The sequence below is a fragment of the Triticum dicoccoides genome, chromosome 6B (assembly GCF_002162155.2).
Source record: "Triticum dicoccoides isolate Atlit2015 ecotype Zavitan chromosome 6B, WEW_v2.0, whole genome shotgun sequence".
Lineage (NCBI taxonomy): Eukaryota > Viridiplantae > Streptophyta > Magnoliopsida > Poales > Poaceae > Triticum > Triticum dicoccoides.
The window spans coordinates 435,933,494-435,952,865 of NC_041391.1; positions in this window are offsets into that span (position 1 = coordinate 435,933,494).

Genomic DNA, 19,372 nt, shown 5'->3' on the forward strand with positions numbered 1-19,372 from the left:
CCTCCTCGCCGGAGACCGGCGCCCCGCCGCCTCCTGCCCGCCCGTCGCCGCGCCACTCCAGTCCCACTCCGACGAGCTCCCCGGCCGGTGCCGCCCCGGCCCCGCCCGGTGACCTCTGCTCCGGCCGCCGCGTTCCACTTCTTCTCCGACGAACCTCGGGCCCGGCGTGGCCCAGATCTGAAAACGAGGTTGACCCCGAAATTTTGCCTGTCCCTTTTTCTGTCATATTTTGGTGCCCGCTTTGACCTGTCATATCTTTATGCATACTGCTCTGTTTCGTGCGTGTAAAATATCAAAATGTTCGTTATGAGATGCTGTTCATTTCATTCCATTGTGCCATGCTTGTTTGAGATCATCTTGATGCCCTAATCATCGTTGCAAGTGTGCTATATGATGTTAATCTGTTGAAACTGTTATAACTTGATGATTTGTTATTTTTGTTGCATTTGATGTGTGCATCCTATGAGCATGAGCTCTACATGTGTTTTGTGCTATAGCCTTCCATCTTCACAGTGGTGCAATCCATGTATTTTTGTGAGCCTTGTAGTGAGTGCATCAAGCTCGTGAAGTAGGGTACTTGCTGTTACTGTTTTGCTAGTCTGAATCTGCTTTATCATGACGCTATGTTAACCTGCTGCTACAAGTCATTCTATGAATAATCTGGAGATGTTCACTAAGGATGTTTTGTTATAGATGTCATGATATATCCATTAATGCCCCTGGTTGCATTTATAGCCTGCTGTAACTTGTTGTTATCTTGCTCCAAACTTGCTAAATAATGTTGCTGTCAGCCTGTTAACATTAAGTTCAATGTTGCCATGATTGTTGCTAGTGATCCATGCACCCTATGAACTTGTTCTTGCCATTCTTAGCTTCATAAACATGTATTCTTACTGTTGGTTGTCTTGCCATGACATGTATTGCTCAGTGGTGAGTGGTTCAAGCTCACCAACATGCCTACTTATTGTTGTTCCTACCATGTATGAATCTGTCCTATCATTTGCCATGTTTACATGGGTGCCATCATATTTTCTGTGCCCTTTTGGCTCATGGTCAGTAAGGGACTTTTGCTATATGCAATTAGTAGATTCATTGCATGCATTTGTTTTCCATGATAAGTTTCTGTAACATGTTGTTTGATAGCTCTAAACATTGCAACCTGATGTTATTTCTACTAAGCCTGAAACTGTTATTATTTGCAATTTTGTCATGTCCTTTTGAGCATGTTCTAGTGATTTATGGAGATAGCTCAGTGTTCATGTTTTGTTATGCTTTACCTGTACTTCATGCTCATGCCTTTTGTTTTCACGTTGAGATACTGTAGCATATTGTTTTGATGCTTGCTAGATGCCTAGTTGCTGTTTTGGACAGCTTGTCCTTTAAACTTGTATAGTGTATGTGTTGCACCTTTGCTCCGTTTTGAGTGTGCTCTATATGAAACTTGCTTGATTTTGCATGAATATTCATATTATCATGTTGCATCCATGTTTTGAGAGTGTTTGCTTGATGTTTGTATGCATTTTGCATCAATGCCATGTTTAACTTGTTTTGCTCATATCTTCTAGGCCGTAGCTCCAAATCTAATGAACTTTATATGTAACTTGACTAGAATCTCGTGTAGATCATCTTGGTGCATCTTAACTTGCTGTTTAACAACTTGAACATAAGTTATTCAGTTCTGGAGCAATTTCTAAATTTGCATATGAGGACTTACCGGAATTGTTATATGTTGTTTCTGGCCTCATTTAACCTTGCCTTGATGTGTTGCTCTTGTTTGCATCATCTCTTGCCATGAGTAGCTTCATATAGTCATGTCTTGCATCATGCTTGGTCGAGCATCATGTCTTGTTCATGTGTGGTTTGTTTACCATGTTGTGTGATTCTTCTCGATAGTTCCTGTTTCGTTGCGATCGTGAGGATTCGTTCGTCTACGCTTGGTTCGTCTTCGTGGATTTGACTTCTTCATGGACTCATTCTTCTTCCTAGCGGGATTTCAGGCAAGATGACTCGCTACCCTGGATCTCACTACTATCATTGCTATGCTAGTTGCTTCGTTCTATCACTATGCTGCGCTACCTATCTTTTGCTCTTCAAGCCTCCCAAATTGCCATGTCAGCCTCTAACCTTTTCACCCTTCCTAGCAAACCGTTGCTTGGCTATGTTACCGCTTTTGCTCAGCCCCTCTTATAGCGTTGTTAGTTGCAGGTGAAGTTGAAGATTGCTCCATGGTGGACAGGATTATGTTGGGATATCACAATATCTCTTATATTATTAATGCATCTATATACTTGGTAAAGGGTGGAAGACTCGGCCTTATGTCTGGTGTTTTGTTCCACTCTTGCCTCCCTAGTTTCCGTCATACTGGTGTTATGTTTCCGGATTTTGCGTTCCTTACGCGGTTGGGTGATTTATGGCACCCCCTTGACAGTTCGCTTTGAATAAAACTCCTCCAGCAAGGCCCAACCTTGGTTTTACCATTTGCCTCACCTAGCCCTTTTTCCCTTGGGTTTCTGGAGCCCGAGGGTCATCTTTATTTTACCCTCCCGGGCCAGTGCTCCTCTGAGTGTTGGTCCAAACTAGAGCACCGTGCGGGACCATTCCTTGGCAACTTGGATTACGTCGGTACCTGTACGCTTAGCTTATCCGGTGTGCCCTGAGAACGAGATATGTGCAGCTCCTATCGGGATTTATCGGCACAGCGGGTGGTCTTGCTGGTCCTGTTTTACCATTCTCGAAATGTCTTGTAAACCGGGATTCCGAGACTGGTCGGGTCTTCCTGGGAGAAGGTATATCCTTCATTGATCGTGAGAGCTTATCATGGGCTAAGTTGGGACACCCCTGCAGGGTATAAACTTTCCAGAGCCGTGCCCGCGGTTATGTGGCAGATGGGAATTTGTTAATGTCCGGTTGTAGATTACTTGACACCAGATCCGAATTAAAACGCATCAACCGCGTGTGTAGCCGTGATGGTCTCTTCTCGGCGGAGTCCGGGAAGTGAACACGGTTTTTGGGTTATGTTTGACGTAAGTAGGAGTTCAGGATCACCTCTTGATCATTGCTAGTTGACGACCGTTCCGTTTGCTCTCTTCTCGCTCTTATTTGCGTATGTTAGCCAGCATATATGCTTAGTCACTGCTGCAACCTCACCACTTTACCCCCCCTTCCTTTCCCATTAAGCTTTGCTAGTCTTGATACCCATGGTAATGGGATTCTTGAGTCCTCGTGGCTCACAGATTACTACAACAACAGTTGCAGGTACAGGTTATGCGATGATCATGACACGAGAGCGATGTTTGCTTGTTTGGAGTTCTTCTTCTGCTTCTTCTTCAATCAGGGGATAGGTTCCAGGTCGGCAGCCTGGGCTAGCAGGGTGGATGTTGTTTGAGTTTCTGTTTGTGTTTCATCCATAGTCGGATGGTGCTCTTATGTAAGATGATGTTGTATTCGTGTGGCTTTGTATGCCTTGTATGTATCCCCACCTATTATGTAATGTTGATGTAATGATATCCACCTTGCAAAAGCGTTTCAATATGCGGGTCTATCCTTGGTGGGACCTTTGAGTTCCTCTTGGATAGGGTCGCATATTGGGCGTGACACCGGTGCCCTTGGCCGTCCGGGACAATCTGGCGAGCTGGGTGGAAGACAACGTGGACGCCCTGGTTCGGGCCTTCACCACTGACGACGACGACGTGGTCGTAGCCGCCGACGAGGGCGGAGTGGTGAATGGCCCGGGCGCTGGTGAGGGCGGAATGATGAATGACCCGGGTGCTGTCGGCGGCGACGTAGGAGGCGATGGCGAAGCCAGCGACGCCAGCGACGGCTCCGAAGGTGTCCCCGGGGATGCATTGGGGGATTTATCCGATTGACCATGTGTCGTTCCTATTTTTACCCCGTGCAGAGAGAGTTCGAGCTTGGCCCAGGAGATTGTAAGAGCATTTTGGGAGGGGGAGCCCCTCGTGTAAAAACTTGCAGTTAGCGTATTTGTAGACATGACATCACCCGTGTGCCTGCGCCGGGCGACTGGTTCATGGCGAGCCGAATGGCTTGTTTACCTTTGACCCGCGTGGGCCCTGAGCCAGCCCGCGGAGGGTCGTGGCGTCCTAAGTGTCTCCTGAACGAGCCTGTTGAACCTGCAAGTAGATCCTCCTGAGAGGGCGTGCCGATGGCAGTCTGGGCTGCGTTCATGCTGGGCCTGGCCCTGCTCGTGAGGGGCTCGCGAGGGAAGGCAGTTGAAGACCGGACGGACGCAAAGCGGCAACTAGAATGCAAGAGCCTTCCCCGGACACACGCAAGTTTTAAGCTCAAATCCAACTTAAATCCAAATAGGGGAAAGCAACAACCAAGGAGAAAAGCAGAAAAAGCCACGTCCGGCACCTAGTCTAGTCTTCGACGTCTTCTCACCAGCGCGAAGGTAAGTGCTGCCACTGGGTGTGGGCGGGAGCCCCCGAGGCCCGAGGGCGGCTCTTCGGAGACTCCGGGGCGTGTACAGCCCCACTCATTATTACGTGAGAGTGTCATGGGGCGGCGAGCTTCACAGGCACTGGGCCTTCTTCATAGGTACCGGCCTTGCTTCATATCGCCAGACGAGGGCCCCGCCTTGGGCCACACTCTATTGCCACCGACGACGGCCGGAGACCTAGGACGCCGCCGATGGGATAGAGCGGTCGCCAGCAGTTCCCCCGACGACCATGGGTCCTCTGCCGGGGGTCGGCCCTGGGGCACCTCCCCGGCAGAGGGCCTACCTCCTGAGGGCGCCTTGCTCCGAGCGCCGCGTGGGCGAGGCTGGATCTCGACCCCTCTCCTGCAGCCCCCGGTGCCCTCCTCCTGACGGGTGGGGAGCTGCTGGATTGGGGCACCACCCGCTGCGACGACCTGTACCTCCTGCGATCCATGGTTAGCGTATGCCTGTTCCTGAGGGATTAGCGGTACCCGATAGTCACTGCCTCCGGCACAGTCGGCGGGGCCTTCCCTTGGCTCCTGAAAGAGCTCAGCCTCGGGTGCTTCTTCTCCCCAGCCTGGGCTGAGGAACTGGCAATGGTCTTCCTCCTGCGCGTGTCCTTGATCCATCATGTGTGGCACATACGCCTCTGGGGCCGCCGCCACGAATGCCTCGCCGTAGTGCCCCATGTGCCACGTAGTTCTGCTCACGATGCCAGCCTGGGAGTGGTAGCATGGCGGCTCACCAGGACCGTGGGCTGTAGTGGATCCCCCTTCGAAGGTCGGAGGTGGAGGCGGCGCCGTTGGTGGCCAGGCGCTGAGGGCTAGGTTGGCGTTGGAGTGGCCCTGGAATCCGCTGGGAGCTGTGCAGGCGCGCGTGGGGCCTCCGTGCGGTCCTCCTTGGGCCTGAGGCGGTAGTTGGGTGCAGAAGGGGGGAGCCCCCGAGGTGGCGGAGCCCAGGAGCTCTGCCACCCGCTCCAGCAGTACGTCGCGGCCGCCCTCTAGCAGCCTGCATTGCAGTAGTTCTCGAGCTACAGTGAGTGCGGCCCTTGAGTTCGTCTGCTCTCGCCGTGAGTACGGCACCGTGGCCGTGACGTGGCTCGAGGCCCTCGCTGCCGACCGCACCTGCCGTGGCATGAGGGCTGGTGTCGCCTGACCGCGTCGCCCACAGCCCACAGCACCCTGCGGACCACGGGCTGCCTGGGGCACGGGGTTGAGGTCGCCTGGGCAAGCGGCTCTGCGTGGGCGGGCCAGGCCGCCCAGGGATCTGGGTTGCCCGTGGGGTCGCCGGACATGATGATGATGATGAGGCGACGGGCGGCGAAACACGAGGTGAAGGAGAGCGGACTCCGGCACACCCCTACCTGGCGCGCCAAATGTCGGATTTCGGGTTCCGGCAGACCCTTGAGGTTCGAACACTGGGGTGCGCGCGGAGATCACACCCTCAGCCTACCCGTGTTTCACCGCCTCGCTAGGATCTAAACTACACAAAGAACAACACTAGGGACACAAGATTTATACTGGTTTGGGCCACCATTGTGGTGTAATACCCTACTCCAGTTTATGGTGCGTGGATTGCCTCAAGGGCTGATGAAGGACAGTACAAGGGAAGAACAACCTCGCGAGGGTCTGTTGGTTGAGACGATGAACTGCTAAGGGAGTTCAGTCACCTCTCTCTCTGTGTGTCTTGGGTGCGGATCCAATCTGTTCCAGATCTCCGATCAGATCTAGATGCCCTACCCTGTGGGTGGCTAGTCCTATTTATAGGCGAAGGCCCCGGGCCTCTTCCCAAATATTGAGCGGGAAGGGCGCCAACAATTGGCCATTTTCGAGGGGAACATCTAGTACACTTATCCTGACTAAAGTTGGTCCTCGCCTGCCAAAAGACCCTGATGATGACGCTGGCTTGGGCTCCATGATGACCTCCGCTCAGCCGTCCTGCTAGTCTTGGTCTTGTTGCACTGAAATGGTTGCCTTTTCTTGATACCCTTGCATGCGCTTGCCCCCTTCGCACCAAAGGGGAAACAAGAACTCTGCGCAGGCCGGCGCCCGCCTGGCGCCCGCCTGCACCTTGGTCGTCATGGCTTGCATCACGGGCAACTCATGAGGGACCCCGCCTTGATCTCTCTGCCTCGTCGCGAGCCAGCCTGACGAGGCCGTGCCTGAGGAAGCCTCCTGTCGTCCGCCCCGCGGTGCTTGGCCCATCGCGAGGGTCTTGAGCATGTGTTGATGAAGATGGGCCATACTGGGCCACTCCTTGAGCCACGCCGCATGCCGCAGGCAGGCAAGTCTGGGTACCCCCGTTCCCAGAACGCCGACAATGAGTACAGTGATTGAGAAGGTCCGGTCCGCCAAAAGTGGATTGACTGAAGCCTGCGACAGCCTCCTAACAGGCTTTGGGGTAAGTAATAAAATTGTAAGAAAGTATCACAGTATAGACAGTAGCCCCTGATGCTCTGTTTGGTGTTCAGAAAGAAAGGTCGAACAGAGGATCAAATAACATTCGCAGGAGTCTAACAGAAAATGTCTATGTGAATAAGCAGGCGTCGCTGCTGGCCTCTTCCGCTCGTACTGCGGAGGTCACCGGACTGAAGCAGGACCTGGAGCGGACCGAGGGAGAGCTCGGCCTCGTGAAGAGGCAGCTCGAGGAGAACAAAGGTACACCATACCCCATCTGTATATTTATAAAGAAAAAATGGTTTCTGCTAATAGAAGCGTCATGAACTTTAATATGGGCCACGACCGAAGTGGCGGCCCTTAAGAAGGCGCTGACCGAGGCCGAAGACAAAGTGGCCAAGGAGAGCGCCGAGCGTGATAACCCACAAGTGTAGGGGATCGCAACAACTTTCGAGGGTAAAGTATTGAACCCAAATTTATTGATTCGACACAAGGGGAGCCAAAGAATATTATTGAGTATTAGTAGTTGAGTTGTCAATTCAACCACACCTGGATAACTTAGTATCTACAGCAAAGTATTTAGTAGCAAAGTAGTATGATAATAAAGGTAACAGTGGCAAAAGTAATATTTTTGGGTTTTGTAGTGATTGTAACAATAGCAACGGAAAAGTAAATAAGCGAAGAACAATATATGAAAAGCTCGTAGGCATTGGATCAGTGATGGATAATTATGTCGGATGCGATTCCTCATGTAATAGCTATACCATAGGGTACAGAGAACTAGCTCCAACTCATCAATGTTATGAAGGCATGTATTCCGAATATAGTCATACGTGCTTATGGAAAAGAACTTGCATGACATCTTTTGTCCCACCCTCCCGTGGCAGCGGGGTCCTAGCGGAAACTAAGGGATATTAAGGCCTCCTTTTAATAGAGAACTGGAACAAAGCATTAGCACATAGTGAATGCATGAACTCCTCAAACTATGGTCATCACCGAGAAGTATCCCGATTATTGTCACTTCGGGGTTGTCGGACCATAACACATAATAGGTGACTATAGACTTGCAAGATAGGATCAAGAACACACATTCATGAAAACATAATAGGTTCAGATCTGAAATCATGGCACTCGGGCCCTAGTGACAAGCAGTAAGCATAGCAAAGTCATAGCAACATCAATCTCAGAACATAGTGGATACTACGGATCAAACCCTAACAAAACTAACTTGATTACATGGTAAATCTCATCCAACCCATCACCGTCCAGCAAGCCTACGATGGAATTACTCACGCACGGCGGTGAGCATCATGAAATTGGTGATGGAGGATGGTTGATGATGACGACGGCGATGAATCCCCCTCTCCGGAGCCCCGAACGGACTCCAGATCAGCCCTCCCGAGAGAGATTAGGGCATGCCGGCGGCTCCGTATCGTAAATCGCGATGAAACTTTCTCTCTGATTTTTTTCTCCGCGAGACGGAATATATGGAGTTGGAGTTGAGGTCGGTGGAGCCTCAAGGGGCCCACGAGACAGGGGGGCGCGCCCCCACCCTCATGGACAGTGTGTGGGCCCCTTGGTCTTTATTCTTTCGCCAGTATTTTTTATATTTTCAAAAAAGTGCCTCCGTGGATTTTCATGTCATTCCGAGAACTTTTGTTTTCTACACATAAAACAACATCATGGCGGTTCTGCTGAAAACAACGTTAGTCCGGGTTAGTTTCATTCAAATCATGCAAGTTAGAGTCCAAAACAAGGGCAAAAGTGTTTGGAAAAGTAGATACGTTGGAGACGTATCAACTCCCCCAAGCTTAAACCTTTGCTTGTCCTCAAGCAATTCAGTTGATAAACTGAAAGTGATAAAGAAAAACTTTTACAAACTCTGTTTGCTCTTGTTGTTGTAAACATGCAAAGCCAGCATTCAGGTTTCAGCAAATATTATGAACTAACCATACTCACAATAACACCTCGGTCTCACAATTACTCATATCAATGGCATAATCAGCTAGCGAGCCATAATAATAAAACTCGGATGACAACACTTACTCAAAACAATCATAACATGATATAACAAAATGGTATCTCGCTAGCCCTTTCTGAGACCACAAAACATAAATGCAGAGCACCTTTAAAGATAAAGGACTGACTAAATATTGTAATTCATGGTAAAAGAGATCTAGTCAAGTCATACCCAATATTAACCAATAGTAATGAATGCAAATGACAGTGTGCTCTCTAGTGGGTGCTTTTAATAAGAGGGATGATGACTCAACATAAAAGTAAATAGATAGGCCCTTCGCAGAGGGAAGCAGGGATTTGTAGAGGTGCCAGAGCTCGATTTTAAAATAGAGATTGAATAACATTTTGAGTGGCATACTTTTGCTGTCAACGCAACAACTATGAGATGGCTGTATCTTCCATACTACATGCATTATAGGCAGTTCCCAAATAGAATGGTAAAGGTTGATACTCCCCCAACCACCAACAAGCATCAATCCATGGCTTGCTCGAAACAATGAGTGCCTCCAACTAACAACAGCCCTGGGGGAGTTTTGTTTAATTATATTGATTTTCTTTGATCTTTTTGGATCATGGGACTGGGCATCCCGGTTATCGGCCCTTTCTCGTGAATGAGGAGCGGAGTCCACTCCTCTTGAGAATAACCCACCTAGCATGGAAGATATAGACAGCCCTAGTGGAAACATGAGCTGCTCGAGCATACAAAACAGAATTTCATTTGAAGGTTTGGAGTTTGGCACATACAAATTTACTTGGAACGGCAGGTAAATACCGCATATAGGAAGGTATGGTGGACTCATATGGAACAACTTTGGGGTTTAAGGAGTTTGGATGCACAAGCAGTATTCCTGCTTAGTACAGGTGAAGGCTAGCAAAAGACTGGGAAGTGACCAACTGAGAGAGCGACAACAGTCATAAACATGCATTAAAATTAATTCACACCGAGTACAAGCATGAGTAGGATATAATCCACCATGAACATAAATATCATGAAGGCTATGTTGATTTGTTTCAACTACATGCGTGAACATGTGCCAAGTCAAGTCACTCAATTCATTCAAAGGAGGATACCATCCCATCATACCACATCACAATCATTCTAATAGCATGTTGGCACGCAAGGTAAACCATTATAACTCATAGCTAATCAAGCATGGCACAAGCAACTATAATCTCTAAATGTCATTGCAAAGATGTTTACCTCATAATAAGCTGAGTCAGGAACGATGAACTCATCATATTTACAAAAACAAGAGAGTTCGAGTTCATACCAGCTTCTCTCATCTCAATAAGTCCATCATATATCGTCATTATTGCCTTTCACTTGCACGTCCGAATGATGTGTATAATAATAATAGTGTATGTGCATTGGATTAAGCTGGAATCTGCAAGCATTCAACTCAAGAGAGAAGACAAGTAATGTGGGCTCTAAGTTAAATAAACAATCATGCATATGAGAGCCACTAAACATTTTCAATATGGTCTTCTACTCTTGACCCCCAAAGGAAAGAAAAGAAAAGAAAACTATTTACACGGGAAAGCTCCCAACAAGTAAGAAGAAGAACGAGAAATCTTTTTGGGTTTTCACTTTAATTTCTACTACAAGCATGGAAATTAAACTAACTAATTTTTTTGGTTTTTCTTAAGATTTATCAAACACACAAGAAGAAAACTAGAAAAAAGAAATTTAAACTAGCATGGATAATACAATGAAAGAGTATGAGCACCGACGACTAGAATAGTGTGTGAACATGAATGTAAAGTCGGTGGGAAATACGTACTCCCCCAAGCTTAGGCTTTTGGCCTAAGTTAGTCTATTGCCAAGGGCAGCCTTGCTGATATTCGTAGTTGTATCTGGGGTCGTACTGAGAAGCAGCAGCAAATGCCTCCTGAGCTGCGGCATTTTGGCGAGCCGCCTCCGCTCTCCCCTCGTGTTCAGCTACTTCCTCCCTGGTAACAACATATCTTCCTTTTGCCTGGTAATCAAAAAGGAGAGGAGCAGGAAGAGTAACATGGACAACGTTGCGTCTGTCATAGATTAGTCGATACTGGAGGAATTGTTCATTCCTCTTAGGAAAATGATGTTGGACCATAGCGTCATCATCGAAATAAGCAGGAGGTAACATCATATCCCCCTCTCGTAGGGATATACCAAGATAATTAGCCACACGAGTCGCATAAATTCCTCCAAATAAATCTCCAGCCCTACCATTATTATGCAACCTACGTGCAACTATTACCCCAAAGTTGTAATCTTTATTAACTAACACGGCACTCTTGAGGACACTAAGATCAGGGACACACATATGACATGCTTCGTCTTTACCGTTAATGCATCTACCAATGAAAAGAGCAAAATAATGTATAGCAGGAAAATGAATGCTCCCTATGGTAGCTTATGCAATTTCCCTAGATTCTCCCATAGTAATACTAGCAAGGAAATCTCTAAATTCAGATTTGTGGGGATCATTAATATTGCCCCACTATGGAAGTTTCCAAGCAGTTGTAAAATCCTCTAAGTCCATGGTATAAGATGTATCATAGATATCAAATAGGACACTCGGAGAATTACGTGTACATTTATATTTAAACCTTCGCACAAAGGAATCAGTCAATTGATAGTACTGAGGACACTTATCTTGTAAGAAGTCCTCCAGATCAGCATTACGCACATACGCGTCAAATTCCTCCTTAAAGCCCGCTTCGACCATAAAATCGTTGGATGGCCACTCACAAGCTCGTACTTCTGCGTCTCTCGATAGTTCCTCGTCTTGTTCACGTATAGCAATCATGGGTCCTTTCTTTCCCGAGGAACCACCTTGGTACATTCTCCTAGACATAATTCTTTTTCTAAAAAAAATCTGAAATTTTAGTAACTTCAAAATAAAAGTGAATAAAACTAAACAAGATTGATAGCAACTACTCCTACAAGTGCCTAGAGCCTATATCATGCATTAAAATTACTTGGGACCTCATAAATTTGACATGCAAGCTCAAGAACATGGTCACCTATGCAGCAAAAATTTGCAATAAATAAAGAACTGGAACAAAAACTAATTGGACCAATGGAGGAGTCACATACCAAGCAACAATCTCCAAGAGCAGTTTTATGAATGGAGCTTTAAGCAAGGAGATCGAAAATCGCAGCAAGAAGAACTAGAACTCGTGCCTGAGCTGGATGGGGATTTTTTTGGGAAGAAGATGGAGTGTTTGGGTGTTGGCATAAGTGGAGGGGCCCACCAGGGGCCCACGAGACAGGGGGGCACGCCCAGGGAAGGTGGGCGCGCCCTCCACTCTCGTGCCCTGGTGCTTGCCCCTCCTGCAATGATTTCAGTGCCTAAAATTCTCAAATATTCCATAAAAAGTCATGCTAAATTTGCAGGGCATTTGGAGCACTTTTATTTTCGGGATATTTTTATTGCACGGATAATTCAGAAAACAGACGAATAATACTATTTTTGCTTTATTTATTCTAAATAACAGAAAGTAGAAAGAGGGTACAGAAGGTTGTGCCTTCTAGTTTCATCCATCTCATGATCATCAAAATGAATCCACTAACAAGGTTGATCAAGTCTTGTTAACAAACTCATTCCGAATAACACGGAACCAGAGAAATTTTGAATAACACTAAGTTATCTCAACAGGGATATGAACATCCCAAATAATAAGAATATCATACTTTTTCTTGACAGTAGGAAGAGGAAATTCAAAACCTCCAATAATGATAGTTGGAATTTTTCCAATAGAATTGATGCTATGAACTTGAGATTGTTTCCTCAGAAAGTGTACCGTATGCTCATTACCATTAACATGAAAAGTGACATTGCCTTTGTTGCAATCAATATAGTGACATTTGCAACCACAACAGGCACATCCTCAGAAATACCGACAGGTATAGCAGTTGATTTATCAGCCATTTGCAAAGATATTTCAGTAGGTGTCAATTTACTCAATTCAAGTCTACGATATAAAGAGAAAGGGCATAACACTAACACCGGCTCCAAGATCACATAAAGCAGTTCTAACATTTTTTTTAATGGAGCATGGTATAGTTGGTACCCCGGGGTCTCCAAGTTTATTTGGTATTCCACCCTTAAAAGTATAATTAGCAAGCATGGTGGAAATTTTAGCTTCCGGTATCTTTCTTTTATTTGTAATGATATCCTTCATATACTTAGCATAAGGGTTTACTTTAAGCATATCAGTTATGCGCATACGTAAGAAGATAGGTCTAATCATTTCAGCAAAGCGCTCAAAATCCTCATCATCCTTTGTCTTGGATGGTTTAGGAGGAAAGGGCATGGGTTTCTAAACCCATGGTTCTCTTTCTCTACCGTGCTTCCTAGCAACAAAATCTTTCTTATCATAACGTTGATTCTTTGATTGTGGGTTATCAAGATCAACAACAGGTTCAATCTCTACATCATTATTTTTGCTAGGTTGAGCATCAACATGAACATTATCATTAACATTATCACTAGGTTCATGTTCATCACCTGATTGTGTTTCAACATCAAAGACAGAAATATCATTAGGATTCTCAGGTGTGATTACAGCAGTTTCACTAGAAGCATGCAAAGTCCTATCATTTTTCCTTTTCTTCTTTTTAGAAGAACTAGGTGCCTCTAAATTATTTCTCTGAGAATCTTGCTCGATTCTCTTAGGGTGGTCTTCAGGATACAAAGGTTCCTGAGTCGTTCTACCAGTTCTAGTAGCCACTCTAACAGCAAAGTCAGGTTTTTTATTTAATTCATCAAGCAAATCATTTTGAGCTTTAAGTACTGTCTCAGCTTGAGTAGCAACCATAGAAGCATATTTGCTAACGAGTTTAAGTTCACCTTTAACTCTAGCCATATAATCACTCACGCGTCCTATCTCAAAAGCATTATTCTTTAATTCTCTACCAACATAAGCATTAAAACTTTCTTGCCTAGCCATAAAGTCATCAAATTCATCTAAGCATGGGCTATGAAATTTAGTAGAGGGGATTTCAACTTTATCATATCTATAGAGAGAATTTACCTTCACTACCTGTGTCGGGTTATCAAGACAATGTGGTTCTTCAATAGGCGGTATATTAAGACCATGTATTTCTTCAATAGGTGGTATATTCTTAACATCTTCAGCTTTAATACCTTTTTCTTTCATTGATTTCTTTGCCTCTTGCATATCTTCAGGACTGAGAAATAAAACACCTCTCTTCTTCAGAGTGGGTTTAGGAATAAGCTCAGGAGTTGGCTCAATTGGTTCAGGAATTTCCTCAGGAATTGGCTCATTCCAATTATTTTCATTAGTCAACATATTATTCAATAGTAATTCAGCTTCATCGACAGCTCTTTCCCTGAAAACACAACCAGCACAACTATCCAAGTAGTCCTTGGAAGCATCGGTTAGTCCATTATAAAAGATATCAAGTATTTCATTTTTCTTGAGAGGATGATAAGGCAAAGCATTAAGTAATCGGAGAAGCCTCCCCCAAGCTTGTGGGAGACTCTCTTCTTTGATTTGCACAGAATTATAAATTTCCTGCAAGGCAGCTTGTTTCTTATGAGCAGGGAAATATTTAGCAGAGAAGTAATAAATCATATCCTAGGGACTACGCACACAACCAGGAGCAAGAGAATTAAACCAAGTCTTAGCATCACCCTTTAATGAGAACGGAAATATCTTAAGGATATAATAATAGAGAGACTTCTCATCATTAGTAAACAGGGTGGCTATATCATTCAACTTGGTAAGATGTGCCACCAGAGTTTCAGATTCAAGGCCATAAAAAGGATCAGATTCAACTAAAGTAATAATCTCAGGATCAACAGAGAATTCATAATCCTTATCGATAACATTAAGAGATTGCTGCTTCCATTTAGCTAATAACTTTTTAAGATCATAACAAGGCCATAAAAAGGATCAGATAGGTGAAGTAGCAAAAGCAAGGTCAGGTTTCATTCTAGCATTAAGAGATTGATGCTTCCATTTAGCTAATAACTTTTTAAGATCATATCTATCTTTAGAAGCAAAGATAGCTCTAGCAGCTTCCTCTTCCATAACATAACCCTCAGGAACAATAGGTAATTAATAATCATTGGGAGAACTTTCATCATCACTATCATCAATAATAGCATCTTCAATAATTTCATTCTCTCTATCCCTAGCAAGTTGTTCATCAATAAATTCACCTAATGGAAAAGTAGTATCACGCACAGAAGTAGTTTCATCATAAGTATCATGCATAGCAGAAGTGGCATCATCAATAACATGCTACATATCAGAACTCATAGAAGTAGCTAGTTTAGGTGTCGCAAGCTTACTATAACAGAAGGAGAATCTAGTGCAGAGCTAGATGGCAGTTCCTTACCTCCCCTCGTAGTTGAGGGCAAAATCTTGGTTCTTTCGTCTTTCAACTTCCTTATAGTGAGCAACAGATATAAATCCCAAGTGACTCAGAGAATAGAGCTATGCTCCCCGGCAACGGAGCCAGAAATTAGTCTTGATAACCCACAAGTGTAGGGGATCGCAACAGCTTTTGAGGATAAAGTATTCAACCCAAATTTATTGATTCGACACAAGGGGAGCCAAAGAATATTATTGAGTATTAGCAGTTGATTTTTCAATTCAACCACACCTGGATAACTTAGTATCTGCAGCAAAGTATTTAGTAGCAAAGTAGTATGATAGTAAAGGTAACAGTGGCAAAAATAATATTTTTGGGTTTTGTAGTGATTGTAACAATAGCAACGGAAAAGTAAATACGCGAAGAACAATATTTGAAAAGCTCGTAGGCATTGGATCAGTGATGGATAATTATATCGGATGCGATTCCTCATGTAATAGCTATAACATAGGGTGACACAGAACTAGCTCCAGTTCATCAATGTAATGTAGGCATGTATTCCGAATATAGTCAGACGTGCTTATGGAAAAGAACTTGCATGGCATCTTTTGTCCTACCCTCCCGTGGCAGCGGGGTCCTAGCAGAAACTAAGGGATATTAAGGCCTCCTTTTAATAGAGAACCGGAAAAAAGCATTAGCACATAGTGAATACATGAACTCCTCAAACTATGGTCATCACCGAGAAGTATCCCGATTATTGTCACTTCGGGGTTGTCGGATCATAACACATAATAGGTGACTATAGACTTGCAAGATAGGATCAAGAACACACATATATTCATGAAAACATAATAGGTTCAGATCTGAAATCATGGCACTTGGGCCCTAGTGACAAGCATTAAGCATAGCAAAGTCATAGCAACATCAATCTCAGAACATAGTGGATACTAGGGATCAAACCTTAACAAAACTAACCTGATTACATGGTAAATCTCATCCAACCCATCACCGTCCAGCAAGCCTACGATGGAATTACTCATGCACGGTGGTGAGCATCATGAAATTGGTGATGGAGGATGGTTGATGATGACGACAACGACGAATCCCTCTCTCCGGAGCCCCAAACGGACTCAAGATCAGCCCTCCCGAGAGAGATTAGGGCTTGGCGGCAGCTCCATATTGTAAAACGCGATGAAACTTTCTCTCTGATTTTTTTTCTCCGTGACGGAATATATGGAGTTGGAGTTGAGGTCGGTGGAGCCTTAGGGGGCCCACGAGACAGGGGCGCGCCCAGGGGGGTGGGCGCGCCCCCACCCTCGTGGACAGGGTGTGGGCCCCCTGGTCTTGATTCTTTCGCTAGTATTTTTTATATTGTCCAAAAATTGCCTCCGTGGATTTTCAGGTCATTCCGAGAACTTTTGTTTTCTACACATAAAACAACATCATGGCAGTTCTGCTGAAACTAGCGTCAGTCCGGGTTAGTTTCATTCAAATCATGCAAGTTAGTGTGCAAAACAAGGGCAAAAGTGTTTGGAAAAGTAGATACGTTGGAGACGTATCAGAGCGCGAGAAGCATGAGGCCCGGGTCGACGAGGTCCAGCAAGAGCTCCAGGATTTCGTCAAAAAATACGAGTCCTTGGAGCGCGACTCTAAGACACAAGAGTCCGAGCTTGCTAAGGCCCTCCAGAGCATGCGAGATGCCAAAGCCGAAGCCCAAAAGGCCCTCCAGGAGATTCAGGCGGCCAAGAAGATTGTGGCGGGTAAGGCATTCATTATGCAAAGCAAGCATGTGAAGGAGACTTTCCTTTTAATTACCCGAATTTGGAGCTCTCCAGGAGCCTTCATAGATCTACCGCGCAGCATATATGATGGCGCAGAGTTCTACCGAGCCGAGGAAGGGAGCTCGGCGGAGAAGTTGTTCTGGTCTCAGTAAATTGGGACCAAACATCCGATGCCCTTGAGCGACCAGCTGAAGCAACTGGTCGAACTGCACAAGGTGGACGAACTGGCCATGAAGAACCTCATAGTCCGGCCCGCCGAGCGTTTGCCCAGTAGCTACTTCGGCCTCGTGAAGCGGCTTTTGAATGCCTACCCGTGGCTCGAAGTTATAAAGCGGTCAGTTTGTATTGAAGGTGCGCGGATGGCCTTCTCCCGTGCAAAAGAACACTGTGCGAAGATGGATGTCGAGAAGCTGATGACGGAGGGGCCACCGAAGGGCAAGGAGCACCGCCACCCTGAAAATTATTATGATAGTGTCCTGAAAGGCTCCCGCCTTGTGGAGGAGCAATGTGCTAAGGATGTAATATTTGAGTGAATGTACTCATGTGATCATGTAATATGAAAACAAGTTCATTTGCGCGATATAACGCTTGTTGATTTAAAATTTTACCTTCTGTGCGGCAAATTTTACCTTTTGCGTGATATCCAAATTTTTGGTCCTTTAAGGAGGTGTTTAGTGTAGTGAACAAGGCAATCGGACTATACAGCTTTATCACCCTCACTTAGCCATAGAAGTTCTATAATTTTAAATTTTGGCGTAGCCCCTAGTATTCGGAAGGCCGAACTTGGGGCGCTATACACACCTAAATCAGACAAAGGCCGATTCCTCGCCCAAAGCGGAAAAAATCTTTAAGGATTTGAGACCTCTTGAACAGCGACCAGCTTTCGCTGCATCATGACAGTCAGTTTTCGGCTTTCTCTACTGAGGTGCTCGTCCGGAAGAACCGGGACACAATCGCAGTAGTTCTCCCTATGCCACCTTAGCCGATGTAGCGGAATGTAAGGCAACAAAACATGGGAGCCAGGCAAACCCAACTATTGACCCAAGACATGATTCGGAGATGATGCATATAATGCTATAAGTTCGGGGTGCCGCACTATTGAAAGTGTTCGGACTTTTCTTGCCGTGTTATGGGGTACACTGAAGCCCCTGGCAAGCTGAACGTACCAAAATGTACAGGTGCAATTTGTAATAAATAAACAGTCAAGGAAAAAGATAAAGAAATGTAATAGTAAGCTGATGCTGTACATTATTTTCCATTGTTATTTAAATAATACGTCAAGGCGTATGTATACAAGTAGTGCGATAAGCAGAATAGGACTATTTGACATGTCCTAAGCAAGAACGAGCTGCGTGTGGGTATGTAAAACAGGTATAGCGATCGTTATCAGAGACCACCTGAGGATTCCCTTGTACACAAAAGCTCCTTTCCTCCTTGGTGTTTCCGTCCCGTGATGGGTCCGATAATCGGGCTATCGGAAGAGCCTCCAGAAAATAGGGACCTGAAAGAAAGAAAAGGGGTGAAGGTATACGGATCCTGGGGCGGTTGAGCCGCATTGTAGACCGCATTCTAGCTGTGCCTCCATCTATGCCCATGGTATTTTAAGTGCGTAATTATGTACGCGCGGCACAAACTTCGCCGCTTGACTGGGAATAGGACGGAGGCCGAATTTCTAGGTGAGCTCTAGACGTGCCGGACGATCCTGTTGCAGAGTACTTCAGACTCGCTTGGCGGTGTCTGGGGGATTTATTGCCGAATTGGAGGTCTGCCTAAGAACTTTGCTCTGTACTTCTACCGCGAGGGACGCAGTGTGCTCCTCCATACGGAGGGAGCGCTCTGTGTTTCCATTGACTGTTATAACCCCGCGAGGTCCTGGCATCTTGAGCTTGAGGCATGCATAATGCGCTACCGCATTGAATCTAGCAAATGCGGTTCGTCCGAGCAGTGCGTGATAGCCACTGCAGAAGGGGACGATATCAAAGATTAACTTGTAACACCCCGGTTTCGATGCGCTAGGTGTCTTCTAGTTATTCGTCGTTGTTGCCATGTCATTTGCTTGCGTGTTGCATTTTATCATGTCATCATGTGCATCTCATTTTGCATACGTGTTCGTCTCATGCATCCGAGCATTTTCCCCGTTGTCCATTTTGCAATCCGGCACTCCTATGTCCTCCGGCGTCCCCCTCTTGTCTCTTTTTGTGTGCGAGTGTTAAACCTTCTCGGAATGGAACGAGGTTTGCCAAGCGGCCTTGGTAAACACCTGTAGGCCGCCTGTCAAGTTTCGTGCCATTTGGAGACCGTTTGATACTCCAACGGTTAACCGGGTAACCGTAAAAGCCCTCTTTGTGTTGCAGCCCAACACCCCTCCAAAGTGGCCTAAAACCCATCCAAACCCCCTCCATGCTCT